Below are 22,264 nucleotides of genomic sequence, written 5' to 3'. Positions count from 1 at the left end.
CCAGAAGTGACGCAGTGCTGGCGATCCAAGGAGCTCTCGACTAGTTCGGATGAAAGTCCTGTGCCGTTAGCAGGGGCACTGTGCGGCGGCACGAGGGAGTAACATAAAGAAACCTTTTAATGCTGCAAATTTCATCACTGTCTAGAAACATTTCAGGGTGTATACAAGAAGCTTCTCCCAGGTCTGTTGTATCTTCTTTTTGGGGTGCCTATGGAATCTATCACCATGTTTTAATTTACATCATCCTTTGGCCCAGGGGCTTATCTGTGGTAGCGATCCCATTCTGTTGCTGGCCCATACCTCAGATTTGAGCCCGTATCCAGCCCAGGTTCATCTCTGGGATCGTGCAGTGGGGGCACGGGGGCTGCCCTGGGAGTGCACCTGAATCCCGAGCGTGGCTCCGCGGCTGGATGACAAACCCTATGGGCTCCACTAAGACGAAATGGGACCATCTGCTGCCAGTTGCTTGGACTCATTAGCATCGCTTACGTTTATGCCAGGTCTTACCCTGTCGAGTTGGGACTCTTGACCAACCCTTAAGTACCTGTGGAGGACAGAACCGGTTTGCAGGGCTGTGCTCTGGCTGACAAGTGCTCAGCTAAAGAACTTCGGCAGGGTCCCCGCACACATCCTGCTGCCTGTTATCAGATGGCGAGCCAGCACGAACCCTCTCAGGGCTGGTTTGTGTAGCTAAAGATGAGGGTGTGAAGTGACAGAACACCTCCCTGCCACGTGTGATATGACACGCTGTACTGTCTGCAGACCTCTGTCTGTCTGTCTTATCTGTCTGCCTGTCTGTCTGCCTACCTTTTGCTTTTCCATAGGTGTGTCAGAAGACAGCTGAGTGGGTCAGCTCCTGCCTCTGCTTCTTAATTGCATTATGTGCTCTGGCGTTACCAAAATTCACTTTCCACAATCAGATATACTCTCAGTTTAGTACCTGGTGATCCTTTGACAGAGACTTTATTTTCAGTATATGTGATTTTTCTACTGCATCGCTGCCATTTCTTTCAGATTTAACTCTTAAAATCAGCTGAAACTGGTTAAAACTCCTTAACTTGATGATGTGTAAAAATGCATGATCCAAGGAGATCTATTCAGTCTTTAACTTAGGTGATCCCGGTGCAGGATCAATAGAACTACATTTACACCCTCTCCAGGAGCGTTGTGAGGCTTAATTCGCTCAAGTGTGCAAATCACTTCGTGGTCCTTGGATTAAAAAATAAAATGCAAGAGCACAGAGCTGTAGGAGTGGCAAAGAGCATCCTTCTCCTTAAAATTTCACAGGCGTATAAGGTCCCTCCCTCACTGCATCTCTGGATTTCCAGTAAGCGCACTGGGAGTTAGATCTGGTCCTTAGGCAGAAAACTCATCTGGATTCTTCTTACAAAACACATCTCTCAAGTGAAACTTTTGCCTATATTTTTCCCAGAAGATTCTTCTCTTTCAGTCCAGAATTTTATCAGCAATTCTTATGCTAACAGGGGTCAGGAGATGAGATGTTTCTCACGTTACACTTGAAGCTTCTCATGAATAATGGCCTGTATCACCTCTATTGTCTGTCCAAAACATAAGCAACCAGACATAAGGCCAGAGGAGAAATTTAAAGAGTGCTGAATGAGCCAGCAGGACAGACCAAGAACTAAGATAGTTGGAGAGTGAGACAAATACAAGGTAGAGCAGATGGTTATTTGGGGAAATAACTGAGCAGATTAACTACTAGGCAGCTAGAGAATGAGTCAGTCCCTAGTTAAAAAGTACCCTGAAATCTTCAGAGTGAGATTAACAGAAGCACAGATGAAGATCACTGTAGCCAAAATAAATTAAAGGTCATTATTCCCAAGTGAATTTTCTTAAGTGTTAAGCAGAGCACATCAGGCTTTTCACAGAAACCTGAGGGGGGTTGCCGTACTTAAGACTATCACTTGCCCCTCTGTGCAGGGGCAATCTGTCCATTTCGAAGCAATTTATTCCCATCAGCATTGTCTGCCTCTTCTTTCTGAAATTCATTTCTTTTGCCTTTTTCGGTCTCGAATATATATATATAAATGTGTGTATTGTGTACGGAAAAAATAGCTGCAATTTGAGCAGGATGATAATCCTAAAATACATGGCATTTTAAAGACATCATGGAAATGTTAGTCCCCCTGCCCCCCCAATCTTTTTGTTTTTCCTCAGTGAGACTGCAGCTGCCATCTGATTTGTATTTATATATGCTCTTTATAGATATTAATGCAATAACAGATTAAACCTAAAGTAACTGTTACTACACAGAGAAATCTCAGGGCCTGATCTTGCAAACACTAATGCCTCTGAATAACTTTAATCTTGTGCATTGTATATTTGAATTTAATGGGGAATCTTACATGCCAAAGTTTCTCACATATGCGAATGTTTGCTGCAACTTCAGACTTTCCCCATATGTTGATGTCAATTTGTTTTTGCAACCTCAATACGGTTTAGAAACCTAAGTCTCTGATCACGGTTTGTATATGTTTTTTTCAGCTCTGTAGGCTTCATTGTACCAGCATTTTAGCTGAAAAAATAGGCCTAAAGCTCCGTTCTGTTAGCGAAACCACACCTGATTTTACCAGGCTAACTGTGGCTTGCAGGGGCTCCTCCTGGCTTTTTCTTTGAGGGCTGAGCAAGCTCAGTAGGTAACGCAGGAGCTGGTGAAGGCTTTACGTTCTCATCTTCTCACCACGCTTTCAGAAAGTGAATTACTGGAAGACGCTGGGCTGTAAAGCATGCGAAATCATACAGTGACCTGGTATCCAATTTTAGTGACTGTATAAATAGCAGAAAGTGTCCAGGAAACAAACGGTGGAGTTGTGTCAACCTCCTTCAGTGTAGCTGGCCTCCCCCTTTGTGTAAGGGCCTACGGTGAGCTGAGGAGTTCAGACTGCCCGTGTTTGTTCTGTAGGGTCATCCCTTCTGATCCATTTAGAAGATTTCAGTTTAATCAAATTTGCATTAGAATATATAGTTCCGATAAATCCTCTTCTGACCAAAGAGAGTCGATCTCTGAATAGTCGGGGGGAACCAAGGATCTGTTTCTCTTGAGCTCTGACGCGCAGGTATTAAAACTCACACACATCCTCCTGCGAGCCGAGGCAGTGTATAATCCTCACGTTCTGCCTTCGAAGGTACGAATCATATCCACAGCGCACGGTCAGCCTGCTGTACTCTGCTGCAGAAGGCTGCTGAGTCGAAACACCCGTGGTTAGTTTTGAGTTCAATAATAATTGTAATTTTACAGGCTAATACAAGGGTAATAAAGCCTTCCATAAGGCGACTACTGTGACCATCAGGAAAGTTTTATTTCTCCAGGTTCAACAGTTTGCCTGTGACTAATGTACTCCCGGAGCGGAAGTGACTTCCCTTTTAAACATGCAGCGGCCAACTTGCAAGAACGCTGCTACATCAGTGTGTGCAGTTCAGGCTCACTAACCATCGGCATAAATCTGATACTCATCTGGTAGTACCTCAAGTTATCCCGCTCCTCGGCTTTTGAGTCAGTATGACTTATTTGTCAGCACACAGAAATGTAAATAGATTTTTTTTTTGGTATCCTGGCATTATTTAAAATTAAGCTCCTTTTTGTAAGAGCTATCTCCATATCTGTCAAGACGAAGTGTATGTGTGTATGCACATATACGAGTATGTGTGAGATTGAAGACCACTAAGAAGGTGAGAACCAAGGTAAGAGATGCAAAGAAAGGATTAGGCACTTGAGATTAAGATGGGGTTTGCTTCAGTAGCATAAATTACATTGTCCACAACCTCTTTTTTACAAGCTTCCACTCCTGAGATGTTAGAGGAAGGTATCAGAGAGATCGGTTTTTGTCAATAAGTCATGTGGGACAGCTGAGACACCAACAAGTGGTTTTTGCAATGTGTTATTTTCAAATGAGGTAGAACCTTCATGGGTTGTATCAATTTTAAGCTGCTGCATCACTGTAGGAAATCATGATGTTGCTCACACAAGAGCTAGATGCTCTGGAGGGGATTAGTATCATCTAATTTTAAATGCCTAAAAATTAGTAGTTTAAGGCTATGCTGGTCAGTTAGGGTTCCTTTCTAACCGATGGAGGGAAGGAGGTATATTCAGATGGTGAATGGTGTTAGCTGGTTTAGATCCTGGATTAGGAAGAAGCGAGTTGTTGACTGGAGGTGTTGCTCTTCCCATTCTTTGTCGAGGGAGACGACACGAACTGATTTTTGGTGTCAGAAGCTATATGAGTAGTGCCAGCCCTAAATGCGTAATGATGGTGTTTTAAGAGTTGTTTAGATGTTGAAAGATGCAGATAAAGGTGCAGCACTTTTTTTTTTTTTCTGAATGGAGCCCATTTATTGGAAATTTCTGAAAATCTTCATAAAATCTGTAGGCACTTAAATAACTCTTGAAAAAGGAAGAAAAAAAAAAAGAGGTTTTGTCCTTTAAAAACAAGTTGGAGCTACTGAAATATTGGTGTTGATGAAATGAATGAGTAAACAGAACACCCCTGATGAAGGAAGAGAAAGCTGTCTGGGTGACGATGGACTGCTGTCCGTCCTTTCTCAGCTGGGTAGGACTGAGGAGTGGGTAGGGTGGTTTTTCTCGCTCTCTGTTGTAGAGCATCCTCCAAATTTTGCTGACCTTTGGAGGGGCTGGGAGTCCTGATGTGGCTTAAGTCTTCCACCGCCTGTGCTACACCTCCAGTGCTGCACGTCCAGGAGGCACAGGGGAGAAGCTCACCCGTTGGTGGTGAGCTGTCATTGCCAAGCCCCCTGGTTCTGAGGAGAGACCCCAGCAGGGAGATCAGGAGGCCGGTTAATGAACTTTCTGTGCCTGCTCCCTCCGTGTGTGTTCTTCTCCTGTTTCAGATGGGCCCGAGGACTGGAGCTTGTCCTCAGAACACCACGCGTACTGGAAGCTGCATTTTTGTATAAATTGGGAACAGAACTGGCCACCAGAGATTGGAAATCTGGCAGGCAGAACTGATTAGGCATGCTCAGAAGAGCTTGCAATTTCACTGCCGCATGCCCTTTGGGCTCGCAGTGAAAAACAAGGCTGAGTGCTGCCAATATTTGTATATGTGATTCTATTGTTTTATCTGAGGATGAGATCAGCTGGGGGAGAGAGCCCAGAACAAAACTGAAGTGCTCTCTTTTATTCCATGGCATCATGAGGAATGGGAGGCTGGGATCACCCCCACCCCGCAGCGATCTTTATGATTCCTAACCCAATGCTCCTCAATCTTTTTTTGTTCCTGCTGCAAAGCACTGCCTTTTCAAAAGGTCCCTGTGTCTCTCTGGCTCATTTATGTGCCAAGAAAATGCAGAATTGTCCCAATATACATCCCTGCCTCTTTTGGAAATCCCCGCCCTTGAGAAGTTAAACCAGGTCTGACCTCTTCCAGCCTTGTAGTCCTGTATGCGTCCTCAGAACGTTTTAGCACCTTCCAAGTATATGGGAAGGGTGGTGATGTTTTTTTCTGCTCTTTCCCAAAAAGATGAGAGGAGGAGGAGGAAGCTGGTTTAGCTTGCAGTGGTGCAGCATGGTTGTTGTGGCCCCCAGCCAGCTCCTGCTGGCGCTCACTGCATGCATCACTGTCTTTTTATATAGAAACATACACGGGATGAGGGTGGGTGATAGGGTAGCTGCCTGGCTAGACCATAGCTTGTCTCCCAGCGAGCTGATGGGACCACAGTTTGTTAGGACTGTGAGATGCTGATTAGTGGACCTCTTCCATCTGTCTCTTCTCAACCTCCAGACCTCGCCGTCCACCTTAATTCGACTCTCCCAGCAGCCAGGCGCTTCTTGCAGTTTCTCATCCTAATGAACCTCCCCAGGCTGTAATGAGCTGTGCAGGTCCCTTGTGTTAAGCTGGGGAAGGAGGGGACGTCATGTGTGACTTGGGTTGATGCTGACTGAATGGAGATTGGGAAAGTGAGGATCTGTCCGTGGTTGAGTGACCCACATCTGGTAAGTGACCACTTGCCCACCTGCTCTGCTCTGTTTCGCAGGGATGGAGTCGTGAAGCCGCATCCATAAATGAGTGAGGAGGGCTTGGAGGTGCCGTGCTGGGTCTCCAACAAGGTGAATGAGAAAAAAGGGATCTAGAGTTTAGGAGGGAGATGACTTCTTAAATTGTTATATATCAGCTGTGGTTCGATCATAGTTTGGATAGTATTTTCTTGTTCTGTACACCTGGATGTACAGAAGCCTTGACATGGCTGTACAGCAGTATCGCCCGAACTAGTATTTCTGTTACTGATGCTAGTGCCCTCCATGCTTTTCACATGCATCCTGATGAGATTTACGGTCAGGTACAGCAATGGTGGTGCTGGCATAGTACTCAGATGACAGCAGCATTTACATTATTTTGCACTATTATATACAACCAGACTTTGGTTTAGAAGAAACCTTCCATGGCAGCAGAGCTGCTTTTTCCAAAAAAGATGTGGCTCACCAGAAAACACTGTGGATGCTGTGTAGTGTTTATTTTTTTCCAGGAAGATACCAACCCATACACTTGTGCTGGCTACTCCTTTGGCTATTAGTACTCTGAGTGTTGATTCCCACAAAAATATTCCACAAAATATATATTCCCACAAAAATTTTCTTCCCTGGACAATGTGGTTGGCTTTATAGTGAGAATAAGATGGTGTTTTAGTAGAGTCATCATTGATATAATTCAAAGTTTAGTTGCGCGTATTAAAAAGTGCATCTATTTATGCAGGCATTATACCCATCACTGACTTTTATTTCAGCTGGTGCAGCTTGTTGATGAGTAAAAAGAGCAGGTCGTGAATTTTAATTTTTGAGGTGGAATTTCAGCAACGTTCCACCTTGCAAAGATTGGTATATTTCTGTCCTCAATGAAAGTTTAAGGATATTAAGAGACACTTATCAGGTGGTGCATCATATGGGGTAGTCAGACCTAACTTGGACATCGTGAATCCAACATTAATGGAGTTCTACTACTTAGTGGAGTTCTACCACTGAGGAGCTAAAATCAAGGTTGTTTCTACTGGAAACGTGGAAATTGCTCTTCTGGTTTTGCTCTTCTGGTTTTAGAATAGCAATCTCTGTTTGGTCAAGGAGCTGAATCTTGAGCCAAGTGTGTTTGTTTCTAAAGGAGATTTAGGTTTTCTAAATGGACAGTTACAGGAAAGCCAGGGAACTTGCTCCCTTCTGTCTGCAAACTGTTAGATTGCTCAAGTCCTAAAGTCTGAAGGCCATTTTTTAAAATAAAGATTGATTCCTATTCTTTTCATGGTGGATTCTTCTTCTCATTGTACTTACCTTCAGTTTTCCTTTAATTTTCATATATACCTTTTAATAGTATTGTGTTGCCAGATAATTATTTTTGCATAAACGTACCTGCCTTTATTTCAGTGGAAAGGAGGGGCTGCAGAGCTGCAGCTTGATGGGGGATTTGGAGAATGCCAAGGATGGGATTCCTAGCTGAGGAGGAGACACGAGGGAGTTTTTTATAGGTGGTGGCTGCCTAGCTGCGTCCTTGTTGAACTGATTGTTTAATGATGAGATTTAATTGTAGTATTAATCATGCGCTGGAGCACCAGGAGCATTGTGAAGGTGTCTTTTTAGTTACTATTTCAGTAGAAAGAAGGAAATTGAATAATGGCATTATTTAAATGTTATGATCAGCAGGGATTGAACCCAGGACCTTGCTAGCTGAAGCTCCGTGTTCCTGTAGCTAAACTTCCAGAAACGCATCCCGCCCCGAGAGACGAGGGCTGATTCCCAAAGCTTAGATTTCGCCGTGACTTTGAACAGTCCGGGTGGATTTTTGTGAGCCCCTCTGTACCACAACCAGGCTGGTAGCTGTTTTTTTCTGTTGGCAGGGGCTGGCAGGGGCTCCAAAGCTTTTTGCAGACAGATGCGTTACCGCAAAGCCAGATGCTGCCATTGCCCCAGCCACTGAGCAAGGCAAGCAATTATAGACGCCGCCTCTTCATCAAATTCATTTACAGTGGTTTCTCCCAAAGCTCCTTTGAGAGAGAAAAGGAAAAGAATCCTGCGAATACCTACTGCAAGCACGTCTGAGCTCATTTAAACAAAAGAAAAAGGCAAAAAAAAAAAATCAGTCCATAAGTCTGTCTGCAGCCACAGCAGAGGGTAGCAGATGTAAGCAAGCCTGCCTGTGCCTTCTGAAGCTCCTGGAAGGCAGCCAGTGCTGGAATAATGGCTTGAGGCAGCACCCCTTTCCCCCCTCTCCCTGACCTGCCAGCAGACAAGACGTTGTGCCCCCACGCTATTAAGCCGTGAGGCACACGCTGTGCTTTGCAACTTGGCAGTGCGGGGCACTGTGCGGGGCTGTGAATCTCATATGGGGCTCTAAGTCCCATACTCGCTGCAAGAAGCTGGTTTAATGGGAGAAATATCCCCCCCCGCAGCTCCCACAGCCTCCCTGGGCTTATAGGCACCACCCTGTCTGATGCACACACAAAAATTAGTTGGGGTCCCTGTCGATGCAGCGTGCCCTGTAAGTCAGGAGAGGTGATCGGGGCTGGCTTCCAGCCCGGGTGACGGGGTGCACCTCGGGGTGCACCTTGCACCTTGGGGACCGCGGGGTATGTGTACTGAGCTCCTCTGAAACGTGGTGGCATCCTGAGACACCCTCAGCTGTGTGCATTGATGCCTCCACAGGGAGACGGGAAGGCAGGCCCGAGCCACATTAACACTTTGTGTTTTGCTTCCTCATCAAAGTTCCCTTTCTGTTTCACGGGTGTCTCTTCCTGGATTTCTTTGTTTTCCTCTAGCCCACGTCCAACTCCCATGTTTTATCTGTAGATGAAGTCTTTGCTTCTCAGTGATTTATCTATTTATCGTTTGACTGCCAGTGAGCGGGCACTTCTCGCTGTGCTTAGTAGGAGTTCTTTGCCCGTCAGCCCGTGGGCATCGTCCTGTCTCACCGAGTGCCATGGTGTTGGTGTTCCCCTCCCGGGCCTGCAGGCCCCGGAGCTGTGTCTGGCTCCCCATGTGGCACGGACGGGCACGGTCGGAGCCAGCGTTACCAAGGGGCTCTGGGGAGGGGCTGCTGAAACCTGAAATGGCTGAAATTCGACCGTAAAAGACGTTCAGAGGGAAAGCCAAAAGGGATCCCTTAAAAGCCCGCTTTGATGTTTGAAAGGCTTGGTGAAGTGAACCTGAAAAGCCTGACTTGTTTACCGTCGTCCCGTTTCTCGTTTTCTCACATAAGGACTTATTTTCCCTTTCTGAAGGCTTCCAAAATACATAACCTCACCGAAAGTCTATTGCTCCCAAAAGAAAGCCTTTCTGCAGGCTTTGACCTGGGCCCATCTCCTGTTACAGCTGCAGCTCCTTTCCTTTGAGGCAAAGCCAAAGCTGCTGAAATAAGCAGCGCTGGAGCTCGAAGGCCTCGTCTGATCCAGAGGTAGGGGTTCACGTTGTCAGGGGCAGTTCACATCCAGTTTCCTGTCCAAGCCAACACAAGAGGATCTCTTCCATAGGCGAGATGTGTCCTGGTCTCCTGGGGGACCCTCTGGCTCCTTCCTTCTCGGCTGCTCGTCCGCCCCGAGGTGGTGGAGCCTTTGGGTGGGTGCTCTCGCATCCCTGCGTGGCCCAACAAGGAGGCCTTGGGCAGCTTTTTAAGCAATAATATTCAAAAAGAGGGTATTCTGTAAGTCAGGCGTTTTAAGGCCAAAAAGCCACCTTGTAAAAGAAAATTCCAAATTAAATCCCTTTAATAAACGCAATGTTCTGGTTAATTGCAGTTTTCTCTTCCTGTAGTGTTCGGCTCCTCCAAACAATACCCACGACGTTTGCTGGAAGGGGATTGAAATGTGCTTGGCAGCTCCATTCTGCAAAGCCTTGATAATTTTTGTCATCGATCCAAATCTTATGCCAGCTCACTGACGTGAGGTCACTCTAATTTCATCCCGTGGTCACTGGTAGACTTTTTTTTTGTCCCGTCTGCCCTCACCCCCTGCCCAGCTCTCTCCCCCACCTCGTTTTGTTGGAGGTTAATCACCGCGTGAGGTAACTCCATCCTTGGCATGTTCTGTGATCTGGAAATTTTGTCGCTAATTACTGCCTTCACACCGGAGAAGGAGTCTGTGGAGTCCTGCCCTGTGAGTGCCGGCGCTGCTCCACGGCTCGGCTCGCACCGAGGGCATTTCTGGCTAACAGGAGCCTGAAAGAAAAATGGGCTTCTCGTTCACACGCTGAGCAGCAGCAGCAGAAAAAATACCTGCTGGAAAGCAGACTGTCCTGCTTTTAGACAAAAAAAAAAAAAAAAAAAAAAGAAAAGCCTGTGTGATTTTTTTCCTTTGAGCACTCAGGACTTGGGGTGAGATAGGAATGGGGAATTGAGGCTTGTGCAGAGTGGCTTAAACATCCCCCAAAATCTTGCTAGGAGGATGAAATTTTCTTTTCTTTTCCCTTTCTGGTCACGTTTTACCACTGGAGTTACTCAGCGAATTAATAGGTATAGAAATGCAAAGCTCTTTTCTTATTACACGCCATCGATCTGATTGCAGTGTCATTAATTGAAAGACTCGGGAAATGTGATGGATGGTTCAGTTCAGGATTCCACATTCGTTTTGGCATAGCCCTGCAGGAGAAAAGCTGCATGAAGCTGATTGAAGGGCTCTTTTTGTCTGACATGAATTATTCTTTCATTGTCAAACCTTGTAACAGCATTCAGACATAGGGAGATTTACAATGTGAAATCCTAAATGGGGTCTATTCTTAAAATAAAATTAGAAAAAAAGGAGAGCTTTATCTTGCAACGTTGAAAATAGCTACATTTAAAAAAACCCACACCACTATTTCTACAAATTAAATCTCTTCTGCAAAACCCAAGGGGCTGATGTTTCTCACTTAATTTTAAATTATTCCAATGGTAAGGCCTTAAATGAAAAAAAACAACTGCTTTAATCACATAACTGTTGTCAACATTTTTATTATGTTCAAATGTATTTGTTTGTATGGGAGGGTTTGTTTGTTTTTTCAGCCGCTGTCATTTACCTGGCAGACCGATTCGTCCGTTAATCTGTGAGTCCTGCTTGTCCTGCAAAATACGAGAGGTTTTCTTTTTCTTTGGGGAAAACCTGAGCGGATGCTGTTCGAACGCTTGTTTTTAAGGAAATCATTCTGCGTTTCAGCAAACATAAAAATGTATCAGCATTGTGTGCTGACAAGATTTCATTTCTCTCCAGCCTGTGTCTGAAGGCAGATCCTATCTGATACCTTTGTGGTTTTCATTTTTCATTGTTGATCCTGGGCAGCTCTGGTGTTAAATTCCCGATGGTCTTTTGTGGGTTTCAAAATCTGTGCTGTGCTTTAGGAATTGTCTGCAGGATTACGAAATGTAGCAATTAAAACGTGGCAGAGAGGTGCGGGTTGGCTTGGCTTTACCCTCGGAATCGTTCACAGAGTTGATGGAGAGTTTTGAATGCAAAGTAGCCACCCAACTTGTAGTCTCATTTGAGAATAAAATACCGAAATAACATTATAGGAGAACTGAAATAACATTATGGGAGATCTGAATCGATGTCATGGCTATTACAAACGCTGGTGCTGGTAGAAGAGCTAGATTACACAGGGAGACAGATTAGATGAAGAAGAGCGTTCGATTACATTACATCTAATTTGCGATGTCTATTCAACTGATTTCTTTTGAAAAGAAAACTGTCGTCTTTTATCAGAATTTGGTGCGTTTGAAGGAGTGCCGGTGCCAGGACTCAGGCTGGGAGCTGGAGGAATTGGGCATAAAATAGGGTGGTGAAAACCTGCAGCTCCCTGCTGTAGCTGCCTTCCTCCCTTAGCTGCCTCGCTAAAGACTGCTCGCAGCCACCGGACTGCTCGCAGTCTTTTGCTATCCCCATTTCACTGTTTTCCAACCCCAGATAAATATTGAGCGATTAGTTTGCGTCTGAGCTCCTAAACAAATGCTCCTTTTCACCTGAGATGGACGTTTGCAGGCACCAGCCTGGCCCGGTGAAAGAGATGGGTAATTCACATTAAAGCAGGAGCTGCCTTTTGCAGATGCCGAGAAATAAAAATGCATCGATGGGAGATGCGGTTCTCGCCCCCCCGCCCCTCCCCCTGCCTGTTCTGCATGTAATACCCCGGCGCACGTATATTTTAAGGTCTCATTGTTCGGCGAAGGGCGAGATTTGGTAGTTTTTGTTATGCTTTTGTCTGCCTGATGGGACCTCGGGCAGAGGCACCGCGTGCGGGTCGCTGCTGCTGGTGGAGCTGCAACGCGGCCACCGCTGCCCGCCTCACGCCGGGTCCTCTCCGCGGTGGCTTTCTTTCAGAGAGCAAAAAGCCTGCGATAAACTCTGCTCTGGGCACGTTGGAAATCTTGCCGTCTCCATAGCGCCTGCAGCTCCCAGCAGCTGAGTTTTGAGCTGAAGCTGCATGGCGGCTCAGCACAGCGCCCGTGTCTTTGAGAGCCCGGCACCGCTGCGTTGTGCGCGGTACGGTCGGCTCTGGGACGCTCGCTCTCAGGGCTTCAGTGGGCACAGCCATTGTTTTACCGCAGCTTTTCTTTAACCTTGCCTCTTTGTGAGCACCTGCTACGTGGTTAGCAGTGGCCGGCTGCGCTCTGGTAGCCACCAGCCTGCTCTTCAAAGGTGAGGGAGCTGGGGAGTGATTCCTTTAAGGAGGTATTGCTATTTTCATTTTCAGATTTATTTATTTTGTTTTTCCTTATGCCATCTAAATCCGAATAAACTTGTCAGTTTCTCAGAACCCCAGATTGGGAAGAATGCTTTTCCTTTGGTGTCACTAATCAGCCTCCCAAGGATGCTGCTATCAGTAGAAAGGGAGCTAACGAGAGAGGGTCCGACAGCGTGCGTCCTTGCAGGACCGCGAGCGTGTTAAACGAGAGGAAAAAAATGCAACAAACTCTTTCCATCAAACTGCTTAATTTTTAGGCTTCCCCGCACTTCAAAACGTGGGGCATAATTTCTGCAAATTAAATTACAGTTGGGAGCCGTTGTCGCTCTCATCAGCTCCGTGTAAATACCGTTGTCCACAGAATACATTGTCCCCTCTGAAATGCTGTCTGCTCCTGGAGAGCAGCCTCGCTCTGTCTCGTCTTGTGGCGGAGTCAGGGTGCTGCTGGATTTTGGAGCTTTTTTTATTTTATTGCTTTTCATTTCATTCAGTTTTCTTTTTTTTAGTGCATTTTACCTCTGACAGTTTTTAAAGGTAAGGCTCATTTTTTTGAGATTAAGAAGAAGGAGACAGTAAAAGGTACCGTATCTTTCTTCTTAATTGTTTGGCTTAAGTCTAAAACATCGGAAAAAACACCCTTTAAATGTTCTTAAAAGTAACATTCGCTTAATTAAAAAAGATAGTAATAGATTACTGTACCCTGTTTATGGACTTAACTTCAGGAAATCAGGCATCCTCTCTGTCTCCTCTGGAATAATCAGTTTCTTATCTAATATATATGAAATGTCCAAATACATCTACTTCATTTGCATCTTTAACTCAAGAACAATTGATCAAAAACTGGAAGCACTGCTACAGATCAGAGAATCTTTTAGTTTAAAGCCTTTAAGTCACCATTTATTTCCATCTAGTTAAGCTTAATTTCCTTTTATTGTGTTGTTCAAATGAAAATATACAATGCCATGCCTAATTGTGTTACTGTTCACATTAATAACCTGTAACTTTACATAACAACGAGCAAGAAGCATCGAAAAGGCAGAAACAGATGCAATTATTTGTTGCTAGCTAAGTTACTGTACGTGACCCAGGTGCTGTAGTACTATTTGCATGTGTTTCTCACCTTTGTTCACCCAGACACATGGGGATCTCAAGCTATTGCTGACTAATTGATAGTTGTAGTAACTGCTATAGGCTCCTTAGATTAGAAATGCATGCAGACGTGTGTCTTGATTCAAACATTAAGGAACACACACTCTCACTTACTTACATGGGCAGAAAGTCTTCATACTATTAGAGGTGTGTGATGGAGATAGCAGGACATAAAACAGAAGAGAGAGAGACACAGAGAGAGAGAGAGACAGAGACAGAGAGATGGCATGCAGCATATATACCCCTACAAATAGTTCTAAAATGCGTTTGCAAATGCAGAAGTCTTCAGAACCATCCAACAGTTCAGCACACCCTTTTTATCTCTTCTCTGCGGGACGTCTCCATCCAGATTACTCGAAAAAAGCGGAAAAGGTGAGAGCTCTGCCATCTTAGCTCTGAATTCATCTGATTTCCTTTTTTTTTTTTTTTTATATCCCCCCTCTCCCTTGTATTCCTCATGCCATTGTCCATTCTTATGATGGCAGCCGCCCTTGCTCTTGAATGCAAGTGTCACAGCGGGAGCAAAAAGGGTTCAGGGCTGCATTGTCAAAGCCATGGTTGCCTATTGTTTCTTAGCCTTTCACTGCTCTGCTTTTCCGAGCCTCTTTCCCTATCAGTGGCCCCTGTCAAGGGGAGGAGTAGGGAGAAAATTGCAAGAGTTAGTCGTCCTTTTTATTGCACACTGTTATGATAAACAGCCCAGCAATACATCCCACAAAATTAGGAATTATAACGACGGGACGGGGGAAAAATTCTTTGTAGGTTTGCGTTTGTCGCTGCCCTTATGTCAAAAGCTTGGTTTCTTAGGAAAGACTTTTGTATTGGTGTTTTGCCCAGCAAAAAATAGAGGCAGCTGCAAAGTGAACAGTGAGCTATTTAGCCACAAGGTAAAAATTTCCTGTTGCTATTTGGATACTGATGCTTTTCAATTTTAAGGGGTGGGGGGGGAGGAAGCATGACCGAGAGCATTTCTCTAGCTGTCCATCCGTTCATCCATCCATCTATATTTTATGTTTTAAAGCAATTGAAAATGATTTTTAAAAAGGCCAGAGAGACTGTTTGCAAGTTGGTTTTATTTGAAAATATCTCAGTGTAGGACGAGGTTTGTGTTTCAGGTGATTAAATCTCGTACTGGGAAATAAAGGGCGAACGACTGTCCTGCTCGTGCCAGAAAGTGCTGCTTTGTCAGGTCATCTAAAAGTAAAATGTTGTCACAATTTCTTCCTTTCATGAGGAGGGGGGGAAATGTATCCAGGACTTTACTTGCCGTTTAAGTATGCGTTTGATTGTCTTGTGTGAACAGGCCAGCGTTTCCAGCTCCAAACTTTAGGGAGGTTACAAAGTCGTGGCCTCAAAAGTTTTTCGTTTTACTCCGTTTGATATTAAATTGTTTAGAAAAAGAAAATATTTCTAAAATACGGCTTCCAAGAAGAGTACAAGCATATTTACATATTCAAATCGTAAATAACGCAGTAATTTCACTTTCGGTATTTTTTTTTTGTCTCAAAAATCTAATACATTAGAAGAGAAGCAAATGCTATTTAGTTTATGCTGTTAACTGGTTTTGTAAATACAAGCATCTTTTCAATGCTTAAATTTCTGCTTATTCTCCTAACTAGAGTATATTTAGTAGTCTTGGGATTTCATTTTTAAAAGTGTGTTATTACATTACGTTGACAGAGCTGTTATATTACCAGAAATTATAAAAGGAAAACCGTTCAGACCATTCAAATCTGTGTTCCTTGAGTCTGAATATCTAAGTCATTGCAAATGTCTGGTACTGTTTTATTCTGCCTAATAATACCAGGCAGAGTGCTTTCACAGATGTAAATACGGTCTAAGTCTTAGAGAAGCTTGCTGAGAAATGCTCGGTAAGCTGCCGAGCAGTTCGGCTCCTCTTCGGGTTGTGTTTCAGAATACCCCGTGTCCGAGCCTCCCAAATGAGGAACGATTGCTGTGAATCTACTTTGAAAGAAAGGGGAAAAGATACTGCACCTGAATTCACTTTTAACTCCCTGAATGCTGCATATACGAGTGATTTGAAGAAATTCTCTTAGTCCATCGTGTAGCCAACTCGCCTTTTATTCTCTGTATTCGTCCTTTTCCCCACGTGCATTGTCCTGCATCGCCAAGTTCTAGGTCAAGTATGTGTCTGTTTGGAATACCTTTAGAATTGAAACTTTCTGAAGAAATGATGAAAGCACTCTGGCCTTGTTTTAAATCAAGCTCTGAAAGCGGCTGAGGCCACCCCGAGAGCACAATGTTTAATTTCCATTTGACATCTGCCTTATATTTGCCACCGCAGACCGGTGTCTGTGTGGAAGGAGCTCTTACCGTTGATAAAAGTTTGGTATCTCTTTTGTCAGAGGTTGTCATTTCTGTTCTCTCAATCTGGACTGTCATTTTGTAAAATCTTTTGTCACTGGAGCTGAATGGAAAACCTGGAGCGTGCGAGAGATTAAAGATACGGGGAGGAGGATTCAGACGTGTAGAGCAATTCTGGTCGCTTGCCTCTTTGAGACAGATGGTGCCTAATCCCGACTTTCCTTACTCCAGTGTAAACACCGACCTGTCCCGCAGAAACCTCTGCTGAATACTGATGCAGCAGCAGAATCAGGCCTGGCTCGTTTCTTTGCTTTTTTGAGGCTGTGGGCTTCTCTTATGCAAAGCTCTCCTTTTACACTTCTGCTGGTGGATGCCCACCGAGTGATGTGATGCTGACCGTAAACACGCAGGTGTAAAGCCTGAACTTCAGTCTTTACTCCACACTCGCACTTGTGGAAGCGAGATCAGAGTCTGACCTTCCTTGTCTAGCAACAAATACTTGAATTAGTTGATTTTTTTTTTTCTTTAGTTAGGTCTGGGTAGGGAAATACTGTCCCGTGCAAAGAACTGGGGTGGAATTTTGAGTGTCTGGACTTTCCAGAGTGTCAGTGGAAACTGTTGATGTTTGAGATGTTAGATCAACCTGGGAGTAAAAGTAAGTTTATCCAGAGCAAAAGCAGCAACATTTGGCCCCACAAAAAAAAAAAAAAAGTAATTCAGAAGTGTCTGGAGGACTGATACAGCCTTGGGGTAAAGGCTGAGAGACCTGTTTTGGGTAGAGGAGGAAAAGCTTGGCTATGTACTTAACTTTTAAAGTGAATTTCATCTCCTTATTTATCAAGGTGACTTGTGTTTGTACTGCTTTTAATATAAAAAAGGGTGTCTTTTTATTTTTGTCACAGGCCCATTCTATAATCTGATGTTGAAATGTTCCGTGGGCAGAGCATCAGCTCAAGACCCAGGCACCTTTTAACTTTTCCGTGGGGGATATGAATGTGAGTGAAACACAATCCTTATAGTTCTGCTCTACAAGAAATATTTTTTTTTCCTATAGGAGTGACTTGATGACTTCAGTGGGAATTCCTCATAAACAAGAAGGGGAAAAGATCATCTGGAATCTTCTGAAGGCAGGAGTCAGGGCCAGAAGTCCCCAGAAAGACCTACGCGAGAAGAGAATCTCACCCGCTGCCTTGTCTCCAGAGACCCTGTCCTACGCTGAGGTTCAGGTAAGGCTCAGGTTCCTACACTGAGGTTCAAGCTCCTCTTTGGCTGGACCTTCACTTAGGGGGTCCTTAGAAGTGCTTGCTCTTCTCACCCATATGCATTTTGTCAGTGAAATTTGATAGTGAATCAGGGGGCAGTTCTCGTACTCGGATGTGTTTGGTCACACCTGGCCGCAGCCCTGTGTGGCATTATGTGTTCATGGGTATGGCAGGTTTATGTAGTCCGAAATGCCAGGAGAGCTGCCCTTGAGAAGTCATAGCAGGAATAGCTGAACCACTGGTTTACTAACCTTGTGCTAATTCCAAATCCATGTCCTGTTACCACCCGAGACGTATGTAGGTAGAGCAATACCACTTCAATTCACTGATTAGAAAACCCACTGCACTTGCCAGCCTTTTGAGTTGTACAAGTCATTGCCGTGAATTTTATGTTCCATTCTATCTTCAGGTAGACTTTGCATGTCATGGGCAGCATCTTCCTTAGGGAATGTCACAGTTTTCCATAAGCTGGATTGTACTATTAGGTATTATTCAGTAGGAGCACTGTGATTTCAGTTTAGTGGGTAGAAAAATAGGATGGTTACACCCTATTGAAGGGGGAAGCTTCTAAAAAAGGACATGGAAGAGTACTCTAACTTCCACTGGGAAAAGCCCGCTTGGAGGGACTCATTTAGCCATGGGAAGCTGGGAGAGAAGCGTGGAGTGAAAGCCTAGCCAGACAATTATTCTACTAATGGGTAAGATTATGTTGGTTTCCAGTAAATCAGTTCAAATCTGTGGTTAACTATGTCTGTTGAAACAATTCTGAATACAGAGAGCGTAAGGGGACAGACCCTCATCAGGAGAAAACTGCCAGTGTCCAACACCGGTTGGAGATCTGCTTCAACTGCAGGATGCAAGGCAGGTTGAGGTTCCTGTGTAAAACAGTCAGGGCCTCTGTCCTGCTTGCTCTGGTCTTCCCTGGGGTTGAGAGTTTTGTACTGGCAGATTTCATTCTTCCTTATTCAAAACATGTGATGCGCTTTAACAAAAACAGGACTTTGAAAGCCATTAGTCCATTAGCACAAGAGAAATCTTTCATGTGACAATATTGGCAAGACAGGGAGAAGAGTTTTTTAATAATTGTTGCTTTCATTCTAACTCAGGGCAATTGCTATATCTTGATATAGTGTCAGAAGTGCCTCATATGTTCAAATATTTGTCTTAATTCAGATTTCCAAACATCATTTCAGTTTTGCAGGATATCATTTTGCCACAAGGTGATTTCAAAAGGAAAATTATTTGTGGTATAGCTTCAATTTTATTTATATGCTTGAAATCTAGTCAACTGCTTACTCCCTCCATGGTGTGGAATTCCCACTTCTATTTACGTGAATAGATTTTTCTGAACTAAGGTAGTCATTGTGGAAATATTATGCCTGTGCTGAAAATCACGGACATTTATTTTGTTTCTTTGCATTGACTTTGACAAGATATCTTGCTGGAGGACTTAGTCTGGGTGTGAGTTTTAGGTTTAAAAAGGGCAATGCACAGATTGTGCTTCTACCTGCCACTTGTTCCTTTGTTTTTTCAACATTTTTTGCCTATGGTTTGAGAAGGGACTGAAGTCTAATGGAAGATGCTTGTCACCTTATAGGTCCTGGTCTATTTCTTCTGTTGCTACAGAATGTGCAGCCATCTCTGGAAGGTTCAGAGACCTGTTCAAGCTCTTATCAGAGCAAAAATAAAACTCTGTAGTTTTCCCGTCCTTCACAAGTTTTCATTGTCTTGTGTAACATTAGACCTGCATTAGATGGCCGATGGATAAGGGAATGAGATTTAGAGACTACATAACATGCTGTGTAGGGAGAAGATGTGATCAGCTGAGAGGACACTGGACACAAATGCAATCTGGCTCCAAGTGTTTAAGAAATGGACCATTATCAAGTTTAAATACTGGGAGTGCAATAAGTCAGTTGCAAGTCAGGTTGTTTCTACAGAGTTTACTTCAGGCTTTGTTTCTGCTTGTATCTTCCTCCATATCCATCTCTGGTTCATAGTCCAGCTTATAGTGCATGGGAAATACTCCCAGTCTTTCCCAAGTCATCACCTTTTCAACATGAAATTCCCCCCTAAAACCTCACTTCTTCAGTATTGACCACAAAAAATATTTTTTCCTAATGTATCTGCATGTTTTGCAAGGCTCTAGATAGATTAGCTGGAAGTGGGCATATATCTAAACAACCTGCAATGGTATTTTCACTGTAACAGTGGTTCTTCCCTCGTTCCCTCAACTTTCTTGTTTTTCTTGGTTTGTTGAGAAATAAGCCGATAAACTGCTTGAGTTAGGACATCGTGTCAAGCGATTTCATTTACCCTTGTTATACATTTTGAATTCTGTATAAATAATGGGTGAGTGGTAAAAGGAAAAAAAAATAAATCGAGTACAAGCTGCAGCTCAGAAAAATGCCCAGCTGTCATTAAAATTCAGCAACACTCAGTGAGCAATGGAAATCAAACAGTGCTGATGATTACCAGAGGAGGATTCTGTCTCGCTGTAAACAAGAAGGTGCACGAAGAACTGCGTAAAGTCCTGAGTAACTTGGCTCGATCTCAAAGCCGACCATGCATTGAGCAGGAGGTTGGACTAGAGACCTCCTGAGGTCCCATCTGACGTGACCTATCCCATGAGGGATCCAGGCGGCCTGTTGCTGGGAAATGGTGAGCATCCAAAGCTGGTAAGTCAGGGTAGTGGAAGGAGCAGGTTTCTGAAATGTGGCCTCTTAAAGAAGCAAGGACTATTTCCTCGTGTGCACTGAACGTGGATGTCTTCCACGTTCCCTGGTGTCTTGTTACTGCTGTGCATGCTGATAGGGAAATCCCCCAGAACTGGCCTCGTCTCTGGTTTGAAACACCGATCCTAATACTTGCCAACTGCTGATGTGTGCTGGCGTTGGGTCTGGACGGAGGATCCTCCCCAGCCATACCAACTGTGGGGAGGCCAAGTTGTGGAGCCTGCCCTTCGTTAGGCTCCGGGTTGGTGGCTGTGGTAGGTGGGTGACTAGGTGGTGCGATCGTGGGCTCTGTTCTGGGAGACAAGAGCTGTGGAGATAGGTCAAGGCCAAGCCAACAAGGTCAGGGAACCTTTGGTTGGGTAATATGCCAGATGAATTTAATTTTTTATTCTTTGGACAAAATTCTCATATCTGAAAGTTCTGAAACCTGCCTTGCGTGCAAACGTCACACTGCCCCTATCTGCTTATTTGATGAATATACATTTTTCTATTTACATATTTTGTATTTTATTAGGATTCTTTTTAGTTCCTACACCTGTTCCCTGTTTGAATGATCAGGCAACATATTAACATCTGGTAAAACAAACAGCATACCAAACATTAAATATCTTAGGATCTATCACAAATCCTATAGGACAAGATGTAGATTTGTGGCTCCTCAAAAAAGATACTTCTGTCTTGCTCTTACATGATTTATTTTAGCCATACCTACTAAATTCCCAATAGCTGGAGCTGCAGAAGCTGCCTTCTGCCCGTACATCAGTGGCTGGTAGTACAACCGCTTCCTTTCCAAACAAAGTAGTGGCAGTCCCATGCTGGTAGTCTCCATCGTGCTCCACATGACAAACCTGGTGATGGGGAGGAGGAAGGGGGTCACAGGAAGACTGGATGCATCAGGTTGACTTATCTTTATTTTTATTTTTATTTTTGAGTTGTGATGGGCCCTGTAACTCACATGGCTCAGTCTCTCGTTCACGATTGGCCTGTGCTTGTGGAGCAAAGCTTCTGGATTTAGCTTTCTGGGAGAATTCACCTGTACAAATCTGGCATTTATGATGAGAAGATGGGCTTTAGGAAATAGGTCTGGATCATGAAACGTTTCTGCGTTGTAATAGCTGCACTTACACACAGTTGTACCTTTTTTTTTTAACACCCGAAGAAAGTGTCTGAAAGGAGGAATAAGGAAATGATTTATCAGTTTTTAGGAGTGGATTTGTTATCAGAGAGTGATAGAGACTAAGGCCTTCATTTGAAACAAAAAATCATCAAGAGTTTTTCAATAATACCTTTTTATATTGAAATCTATAGGAAGTTTATATGGTAATTCCTGGGATGGATTTTCTGTTATGTCTTACAAAGAAAGGGAGAAATAATTCAGTTTTGGTAATCTTTTACTTTAAATAAAAAAGCAAACATTTACATCTTACTTCACCCATTTTAAGGTGGTTACAGAGCTTTGTATACTTTCCAGGATGGAGGTGACTGTTGTAGGTAAAGTGGGTAAAATTTTATAAAAGGAGGATTTGAATGGGGAGGGAGAGCTGAAGAAATGCCAGCATTGGTTCAAAGGCAGAAATTAATCCGGTATATAGTTTAATTCACTAGTTCATCAAGTCATGTTGTGAGTGTTCATCAATTAAATATGCATGTACAGCTAACACATCACGTAGTGCATACCCTCTGCCCTGAGTGCTTATGAGTGAGTTTTAATGTTTTTGTTGGTTATGTATTGGTTATAAGGTTGTATACTGGCCTGATAGTTTCGGTCATTAAGGCAATGTGTCTGCTTTGAGGACTCACATCCTTGGTTTGGAAGCCTTCTTCCAGAAGGAGCTAGCAAAATCTAAACCTTGGTAAGTGATCTTTTGGGCCATCTGCTGCTTGCTTGTTCAAAAAGCTGCATTCATGAGTGGATCAGGCAGGGGACTCGGTGACAAACCCTCATTGTTCTGAGGTTTAAAATAAACTTGTTGTGGCTAAAGATGACAGTGTTAGTTTCCCAGAATGCGTGTTGTCATTTCAGTGCAGTATGCTTTATCAACCGAGCTGTGATTAATTGCAGCAGGGCTGCTTACAATTTGAAACAGACATCAAATGCTAATCTTTCCCTTAATGTACAGATCATATGGGGG

At 43.9% G+C, this 22,264-nt stretch overlaps 1 long non-coding RNA gene across 4 annotated transcripts in view; it reads left to right on the top strand.

The window, feature by feature from the left end:
• LOC308182834 overlaps positions 1-22,264 on the top strand; it is a 95,177-nt gene that overhangs the window by 55,563 nt on the left and 17,350 nt on the right. For 2 of the 4 annotated variants that reach the window (XR_013942111.1, XR_013942112.1), the window contains exon 7: positions 17,190-17,361. This is a non-coding gene — a long non-coding RNA (uncharacterized lncRNA). The other 2 variants (XR_013942113.1, XR_013942114.1) reach the window with 2 other exon arrangements.

This window comes from Anser brachyrhynchus (genome assembly GCF_964034855.1).
Source record: "Anser brachyrhynchus genome assembly, chromosome: 25".
NCBI lineage: Eukaryota > Metazoa > Chordata > Aves > Anseriformes > Anatidae > Anser > Anser brachyrhynchus.
This window is presented reverse-complemented; position numbering and strand designations above follow the sequence as displayed.